This window comes from Camelus dromedarius, chromosome 15 (genome assembly GCF_036321535.1).
Source record: "Camelus dromedarius isolate mCamDro1 chromosome 15, mCamDro1.pat, whole genome shotgun sequence".
NCBI classification, from domain to species: Eukaryota; Metazoa; Chordata; class Mammalia; order Artiodactyla; family Camelidae; genus Camelus; species Camelus dromedarius.
In genome coordinates this window covers 45,647,089-45,655,724 of record NC_087450.1, presented here as the reverse complement: position 1 = coordinate 45,655,724, position 8,636 = coordinate 45,647,089, and the positions used below count along the sequence as shown (strand labels likewise).

The window sequence follows — 8,636 nt, the reverse complement described above, 5'->3', positions numbered from 1 at the left end:
ACTGTTGTTTCTTTGGACTCATTTTACAAATGAAAACCCAGCTTAGTGGCTGGAGTGAGGGAATTCTTTCCAATATTCTCAGCCCCCTAGCCCTGGTCAGGGGTTCAATAAAGCATTGTGTCGTGGAGTGTGACAGGGGGCGAACAAAAACATGATTAAAGATCTGGCTCTTAGAGTAACTCTTTTGTTCTCTGAAGGTGATTAGGTATCTCTGAGTTGTGCTTCTTGTCCTATGATTCTTGTTAACACCCAGATGAATTTTATTTCTTAAGGGAGAAAATGGCTTAAAACAAATCCTCCTTATCCTTATCTATATATATATAATGTTGGCATTGGGAGACTATTTCTAGGTTCCTCTTGGCTTGAAGAATTTCTCTATGTACGTGAAATAAATGCAGATTTAAAATGGTAGCGTTCCACCGTGGGGCCAGGGCAGCTGGAATCATTCAGTGATTCCTTCTTGTTGGTTCACTGGCATTCTAGTTCTAAGAGAAGACAAAATTTTATTTCAAAACTAAACTTTGAAGTTTTAAAGTCAAAGCAGGAAAAAAAATTTCCTAGGCCAGAAGAAAAGATTTAAATTTTTGAAGAGCTCATCAGCATTTCAAGGGTCAGGATAAGCCAGTGGAATTGACTTTTCTGTTTTCAGCTCAAGCACCGCCACCCTCAGCCTCCCCAGGTCCCCCTTCCTGTATCTCTGCCTCAGACCGGTGGCCACAGCTCCGGGGTCTGAAATGCTCTCAGTCCTCTTCTGGTTTTTCTCTCTCTCTCAGGGTCCATTTGTCCATCTTCACGACTCCCTTTTGGCCCCTCCCCTGTGGCGCTGGCCTGAATATAGAAGTTTGATTGCTGGCTCACAGTTTTTTAATGGCTAAGTAGATTTCTTGATGTGCTCTCCATAGTAGGGTTGTCATGGAGAAGTGTGAGGGGAGAAAGAAGTGAAAAGAGAAGGCTGAGGAAGAAATTGAACACAAGGGTCCTCGGGACTGTTGGAGAACACCCCTTCTTAGAGGGCACCCCAAGGAGGAACAGGGTGAAATTGCAGGAGGAACATCTGGGTGCCAAGGACTTGGCATCGGCTCTCCTGGAGAGGCAGTCATTCATGGTCATCGTCTGTCACCTTCTGGAGGATTGCAGGGGGGGATGTGTTGGAGCAGGAAGAGTTCAGCCCTGCATCAGGCAGATGGGGCTTGGACCATGGTTCTGCTACTTAGAGCAGCGTGACTCTCTGGGCAAGTCACTCAAGCTAAGCTCTGAGAGCCTCATTTGCAAGAAATGAACAATGCTACCTGCCCTGTGGAGGTGTAAGGGTCAAATGTATTCTGAAAACACCTGCTAGTCTTTCCTCTCTCTCCTTTTGTGGTAGCCCTTCACTGGTCTGTTATTCTGGAAGCTTGCTATTAAGCCAGTTTGGAACCCCAAACACATTTACTCATAAAAACCAATAGCCCTGAGCTTTGTGAAGTCTGGTCCTGAAGCCAGCCTACCTTACCTTGCCATCTCCCGTCTCTTCCCATCACCCCCATTCATGGACCTGACTTTGAAGCCATGGTGGGATCCTCAGCTGTCTTCCAAACCCACCCCACCCCCCAGCTTTCCTACCCACAAACTCTTTTTTTTTTTTTTTTTGGAGGAGGAGGAAGGTAATTAGGTTTATTTATTTATTTATTTATTTATTTACTTACTTATTTATTTAATGGCAGTACTGAGGGTTGAACCCAGAACCTTGTGCTCGCTAAGCATGAGCTCTACCACTGAGCTATAAACTCCCCCCACCTCCCCACAAAGTTTTACTCCTTCATCCTGGAATCTCAGACCTTGGCTGAGAAGCACCCAACATGTCAACATCCAGGTGAAATCCAAATCCAGCTCCTCTGTTCTCTGATGAGCTGTTCATAATGGATTTCTCTCTTGTCTGAATTCCCATTCCACTTCACCTAAGCTGGTCATAGTAGCTTTATAATAAAAGTCACAGCATATTGCCTTTTGTGGCCGATATAGTGGGAACATCATATTCTTATACCCCTCACGCTGTTCAATAACCATCTGTTGCTGAATAAATGAATGAAAATAGCTATATTTGTTGAGTGCATGCTATATGTCAGGTAGTGTGTGCTATGCCTTTTATATGCATTTCCTCATGTAATTATCACAGAAAGGTTAAAAGGATGTATTTTGGTCTCCCACGTCTGTGTGAAGCTAAGGCTCAGATGGATTAAGTAACTTTCCCAAGGTCAAGAATCCAAGGATTCCAACTTAAGGATGTATGATTCCAAGCCCTGGGCTCCTTCCCAGGAGAGATAGCCTCAATTAAAAATAAATAAAAGCAGATAAAATCAACTACCTGGGACATTTACCACCTCAGGTTTGGGTGAGACTTTCAGCAACCTCCCAGGCCAACAGACGGCTCTTTTCTGACCACGGGGGTAGGCTCAAATAAGCGAGGCAGCCTGAGTCCAAACGTGAGGTCCCCTAAATGATGCAGAAAACGTTTATGCCACTAGAGGGCTCCCTCCCCCCTAGGCAAAAAGTGCAGCCCGGAACGTGCCCGCAGACTCAGCTGCCGGGAGCCAGCTCTGGGCTCCACTTCACCTCCCTCAAACTCAATCGATTTTACCGAAATCTCAGGGTCAGCGCAGAAGTTGGTCGGCCTGGGGGAATCCCTAGGGCAGTGCCCCAAGCTGAAACAGTGGGGGAAGGAGGAGCCACTGCCCCTTAGTTTTCATAGTCACGTCCTGGCCTACTCTGGGTTGGGATGCTTTGGGGGTAGTCCCTAGGCTCATCTGGGGACTCTCTGCATACCATGCTTACCATGGGGGAGACGGCAGGGAAATAATCCTTCCTCCCAGCAGAAGTAGAGACTCTATGGAGGTAATCCAGAAGTGAAGCCCCAAATGCCAGCCAAGCCTGCCGGACTGCAAAGCAAGCGGCCCAAGGAGACCTCACTTCAGCGGGCAGTGGGGGCGGGCGCCCGGGGAAATTTTTGCTGAGACAGGGAGGGGGGACCCTCTGGAGTAGTGAAGCACCATTTTGTTTGAAATTACCCCTCAGAGAGAAACATATCTGCTGGCTACAGCAAGGGAACTCCCTCACCTTCACTCCTTCCAGGGAGTCTGTCAGGGGAGGGGCTTCTGCCACAGCCTCTTGGGGTTCCCCGGGGAACCCTGGTATGAGGTTGAAGTGAGGCCTCAGTGCATTTTAACACCTTATCGATAACAACACCTTCGGAGTGACATTAAGTGAAAAGAGGCAAATTACTAAGCCGTATCTCAGCTATTATTACAACTACATGAAATAACATACACGGTAAAGGCTCCAGAGGGGGTCGGGAAGGTGGTACAAAAGGCCTGGTGATTCTCTCCTTTTTTAGATTTGCTGATTTTGTTAAACGACATGTTTATTCAAAACGTGAGGGGGGAAAAAAGGTGAAGCGAATGTAAACTGAGTTATAAAACATTTCCAGACGCTTCACCATGCCCTGAAAGGAGATGTCAGAAATGGAACAGGCAGCTGGACCTGAGAGCTCTGGATGGAGAAAGAAGCCATAGCTCAACGCTGCTGAGATAATGAACTCCTGATTCGAGGCCCCAGAGGGAAGAAATGAGCACTTAGGTGGCCCCGAGTTGCCATCCACGTTGTACGTGAGAACATTTTCCAATAACTACACCCCCGCCCTCTCCATCCTGCAGTCCTGCTGAGCGCCCATTTCGATGGCGTCGGACTGGGTCTTGAAGGGAGCCAAGCGACCTTAGCCAGGCCTGGCAGCAGCCGGGAAGAGGCGACTGGGGCATTGTTTCAGCCCCTCGGGTGGGGTCCTGCAAGGGGAGGGGACGCGCTAGCCCTCCCAGGGGACGCGTGCATCAGCTCGTCCCAGTGCCTGGGCTTTGTGAAGTGTCTTGAGTTACCATGGAAATCCAAAGGAACGCGGAGAAGGGCGCGAGGGGGTCGGCGGGTTCTCGGGTCGTGCCCTCCATCCCCTCTTGGACCCGGGCCCTGCAGCAAGGCCTATCGGGAGTTGTAGTCCCAAGGCGGCGGCCGCGCGCAGCGCGGAGGATGTAGGGCGCCACGGGTCCCCGCCTCCCCCTAACCTGCTAGCTTGAGGTGGGGAGCCGGGGGAAGGAGCCGTCGAGTCCGTGATTGGCCGAGACTGCCTCCAGTCCCCACCCAAGTCCCCTCCCCCGCTCGCGGCTTCAGACTCCAGCGCCCGGCGCGCCAAGGCGGCGATCGAGCGAGCGCGCGTGCAGCCGCCGCCGCCGCCCCGAGCACCCGCAGCTCCCGCGCCACCGCGAGACAGGAGGAGAACCCACCCACCGACGGACCCTCGCAGCCGCGGCATCCCGAAGGAGTGGGTGATGGCGGGGCGGGCGGTGGGCTCATTTTCCCCGGGCTGGAACATCCATCTCACACACTCTTGTTTCTCCGGGAGGCGCACAATAGGGCGGGGGTCCGGGTGCGCCTTGGGCCCGGCCGCTGGGGACGCGGCGAGAGGTGTGGTTTGGGATTGAGGCCGGGCACCCCAGGCTAAACTGGGGCCCGAATCAGTTTCTCTTTGTAAGCCCACAGAGCTCCGTGCGGTGCCTTGCTCATAGTAGGCGTTTAATAGGTGCTCGGGAGATTGTAAAGAACTGGGATGAGGAGATGGCTTGGTTGGAGAGGGTTCACTCCTAGCGCACAGTAGGCGCCCAGCCTCACTCGTCGAGGTGTAGTGAATGGCTGGAAGGCTGGGCGGGGGCTTCTGGCCGTGGGCCGGTCCTGTCCGAGTCCCTAGATTGTTGCTGTCATCTGCCCCTACCCATCACCCATACACACCCTCTGTCCCTCTCGCCTCAGAGTTGGGATTTTCCCAGCCCGGGCTGACCTGGCGGTCCGTTCCACTAGTCCCAATAACGAGGCGGACGCCTGAGGACGATTCGCCTGCCGCCTCCGAGGCACCTGTCTGAACCACAAAGGCCGCCTGCCGCTGCCCGGCCCAGAGCGGGCGCCAAGCGGGATCCTTCGCTTGAGCCCATCGCGGGAGCCCTCCCCGCTGCATCGATCTTGGCGGGCGAGAGACGTCGACGCCCCAGGCCTGGGGAGGAGGCAGGAGTCAGCTGGAGAGAAGCTGGGATGGGGAGAGGCGGACGCGAGGCTTCAGTCAGTTTGAGCAAGGATGGGAAAAGATGGGAGATGGGGAACAGGGTGGGGATAGGTGACTGAGTCTGGGAGGAGGGGTAAGTGGAGACTAGGGTTTGAGGAGGAAAGAGAAGGGTCTGAGGAGGGAGAGGAGCTTGGAGCAGGTGGCACGAGACGAGGCTGGGGCTGACCGAGAATGTGGGGGGAGGAGGGATGCAGGAGGGTGGAGACTGCCCGGGCTTGAGGAGGGTAGACGCCAGGGAGGAGGAGACCCGCGCGGTGAGGGGGAGGGGTCTCCCTGGGGAGGGAGGTCTCTGGGGAAGGGAGGGGCAGGCAGCTGGGGGGCGGGTCTCTAGCCGAAAGACCCTCTGCTCTAGCGAGGGTCCTGGAGGTCCTGTGGCTGTCTGGGCGTGGCTCCAGGACGGGGCGACAGGCCCAGGATGGCGGATCCGGGACCGAGATGCCTGTCCATGCGAGGAGCTTTGTCTCCCGGCTTGACACCAGCCCGTAGGGACTCGTTTAGGGTTTTGTGATAATCCGCGGCGCCGCAGGCACACCCTTTTCTTTCTTGGTCCGGCGGCAGATGCTGCCAGGGAGGTGGAATGGGGGACGCCTTCCGCCGGGGAGATCCGGAGAACAATAGCCAGCCCTGGTACCCGCCCGACAGCGAACTAGGGCCCTCCAGAACTCAAGTGTACAGCTTTATGGTTGTAGAAAATGCTCTCGGAGAAATCACAGGGCACGTGCTTGTCCCATGGGGTTTGTGTTGGGGCACCAAGCCCCGCCATTAGTTCCCTGGTGTGAGACCCAGGTCCCCAGACTGTGGGACCGGCAGACAGACGCCGCCCCTGGCTTTAATACCTTCTGGCAGCGGCGCCGCCTCCCGCCCCTCGGTTGACCAATAACCAAGACGGTCAGGAGCGACCTACGGAGGTCGCCTCGGTGCTGAGCGGGTTCCCTGAGTAGCCGGCTTTGTCTGACGAGGGGGCCCACATCGAAGGTCTGCTGTCTGTTCATAGAGGGAGCAGTTAGGGCTGGTGCGGATTGTGGTAAAATGGGAAAAAGCAGGCGTGCAGATTACCGGGCACGGTGCGGCCCCTGGTCTTCGGGCCTGCAGCCAGGGGACCGTTGCTTCCCTTTGCCAGTGGCCACACCCAGGCCAGCGTAGCCGTCCTTTGCACATTTCGCCGGTATTGTCTGCTGACCCAAGACGGGGACGGCTCTGTGATAGGAGGTGTCTCCTTGCCCATGGGAAAACAGATGAACAGAAATAGAAACACAAAAAGGGGCTCAACAGAGCTTTCCATGCACTCGTAGTTTTGCTTGCTGTCTAAGCATCTTTCATGCCAGGCTGCAGCATCTTGACATGTGAAATGACAGCCAAACCCAGCATGCTGTTTTACAGATTTTCTTTGATAATCATTTAGCTGATATTAAAAGTGACTCTTCAGCATAGATTTATACTTTTAAATTGCCATTCATTAAAAAAAAAAAAGAAGAAAAATAGCAAGGCAGAAGAATTTTTATTCCAGGAGTGGAGGAAGCTTGGCTAAGTGACAGACAGAGCATCATAGGACAAATTGGTGTGACGTTATTCGGCATGAAGTTGACCAATGAGCATTTTGGCTCTCTTAACCTAGCCTTGAAACCTCAGGATTTTTTTTCTTACCTGGGTTGATGCATAAGGTGAGGGGCTGTGATGTGACTGTTGCCTCTTGCCCAGAACATATGGTAGCTGCCAACATGAAGGCCTCCTACCTGGGCCGTACCCAGTGGCAGCAGCAGTAGACTCTGTCCTGCTCCTTTTAAAGGGTGCTGCTTTGAGGAAGTGCCTCTCAGAATTTGCAAAACTGGTCTGGAAGGACTAGCTGGAATGCTGTTCATTGGATGTTTTAAACTAAATTAATAGACCTGTCTATTTCTGGAGTAGGTGAAAACCAGGAAAGTCAGTGTTCGAACACCCAACATCTGACGCTGAAGGTTTTTTTCTTATGAAACAACTCCAATGGGAAATGTGTTTTCATGTCATTTCCCAAGGGAAAAGTTTGAGGGGTGAATGTTTTGTTGGTTTATTCCTCTTGGAAGAACTTTATGGATTTGTTTAAGGGTGTAATCCTGTTAAAGCACTGTGTGAACATACGACCCAATCTTTTCCTCCTGGGGGGTCAGTTCATGGATAAGGAGTGTCAGTATGACCAGCCCATTTCTACAGAGAAGAGAGAGAGAAAGCAGCACCCCCCTCCCCCCGCCCCTTGAAAATGCCTGGGAAACAGAGGAGAGAGGCAGGTGGCCTCAGAGAAGGACTTTCTGTCCCTAGAATTCCAGCATCCCATTCTTAACTCCTATTTCCCTGACCTTGGAGACCTCAGCTAGGTGTGCAAAAGATGTTCATGAGACATGAACACCTGGCTGTTTTCAGCATAGCCTCTCCAAATTGCAGGCATAAACCAGGCAAGTTTCAATATTCTCAGTGCACTGCATGTTTCCACCAATGAGAACAGTCACCCAGCAAGGCAAGTCTGCACAATTGGCCAAAATTAGATTTGAGGACTTGGCATAGGCTTCATCTGTGGTACCCCTACTTCTCCCTGTCCTTCTGCCCTGGATAGCTGAGAATTCTCCCTCCTTAATAATAGCTCCTCTGACACAGAATTCAGCTCCAGGGAACTGTAGGCCAAAGGCCATGACAACTGTGGACAAATCTCTGGGGTAAATTAGGACTTAGATAAATATTGAGAGTCAGAGAGTTGGTATTGTTAGAAAAGTGAATGTAAGACCCAATCTCTTTCTGGTGTAAAAACTAACCAAATTCTGATAGAATCTGATCCTGTTCATACATTTTTGTTTTCTGAGCTATGGGAAAATATTTCAGAAAAGTCTTCTAAGACTAATTTCACAGGAGCCTGAAGGAGAACAATAATACAGGAAATCTTTGTCAATGTGAAAACCTGTAGGGAGAAGTTGGTGTAAAATGAAATCAAATGAGAATAACAAGTAAGAGGGTGTTTAATTTCCTTGCACTGTTAGTGAATAAATAAGAAATAATTTCAAGATCAATTTGCCTTAAATTTTTAATATGAAGATGAAAGGGTCAAATACTATGGTATGAATCTTTTTTTTTTTTTTTTTTTTTTGCTATGGTATGAATCTTTAATGAACTTTGATATTTAGGTACAAAAGCAGACACATTATATACTTCAAAAGAAATTCATGGAAGAATACTCTTTATGATTTGTTCTATTTCTTTTTTGGGGGGGTAATTAAGTTTATTTATTTCTTTATTTTTAGAGGAGGTACTGGGGATTGAACCCAGGACCTCGTGCATCATGCACTCTGCCATTTGAGCTATACCCTCCCCCTGTTGTATTTCAATCTTTGAAATTTCTTCAGTTTAAAATAAATGGACTAAACCATAGCGTCCTCTGAGCCTCTCACACCCTCCCATCAATCACAGCCCAGTTTTGTGCTTGTTGCCTTGCCTCCTCCCACCTGGACTCCCTCCTTACAATCCAGACTCAGGCAAT

General features: G+C 50.9%; 1 protein-coding gene across 1 annotated transcript in view; it reads left to right on the top strand.

Annotated features, from left to right (window-relative positions):
* The first annotated feature begins 4,180 nt into the window (after window positions 1–4,180).
* Window positions 4,181–8,636, top strand: part of DPYSL5 (dihydropyrimidinase like 5) — an 81,766-nt gene continuing 77,310 nt past the window's right edge. Inside the window, exon 1 of the mRNA XM_010991218.3 lies at window positions 4,181–4,345. The gene's annotated coding sequence lies outside the window, so the exon portion shown is untranslated. The remainder of the gene's footprint in view (window positions 4,346–8,636) is intronic.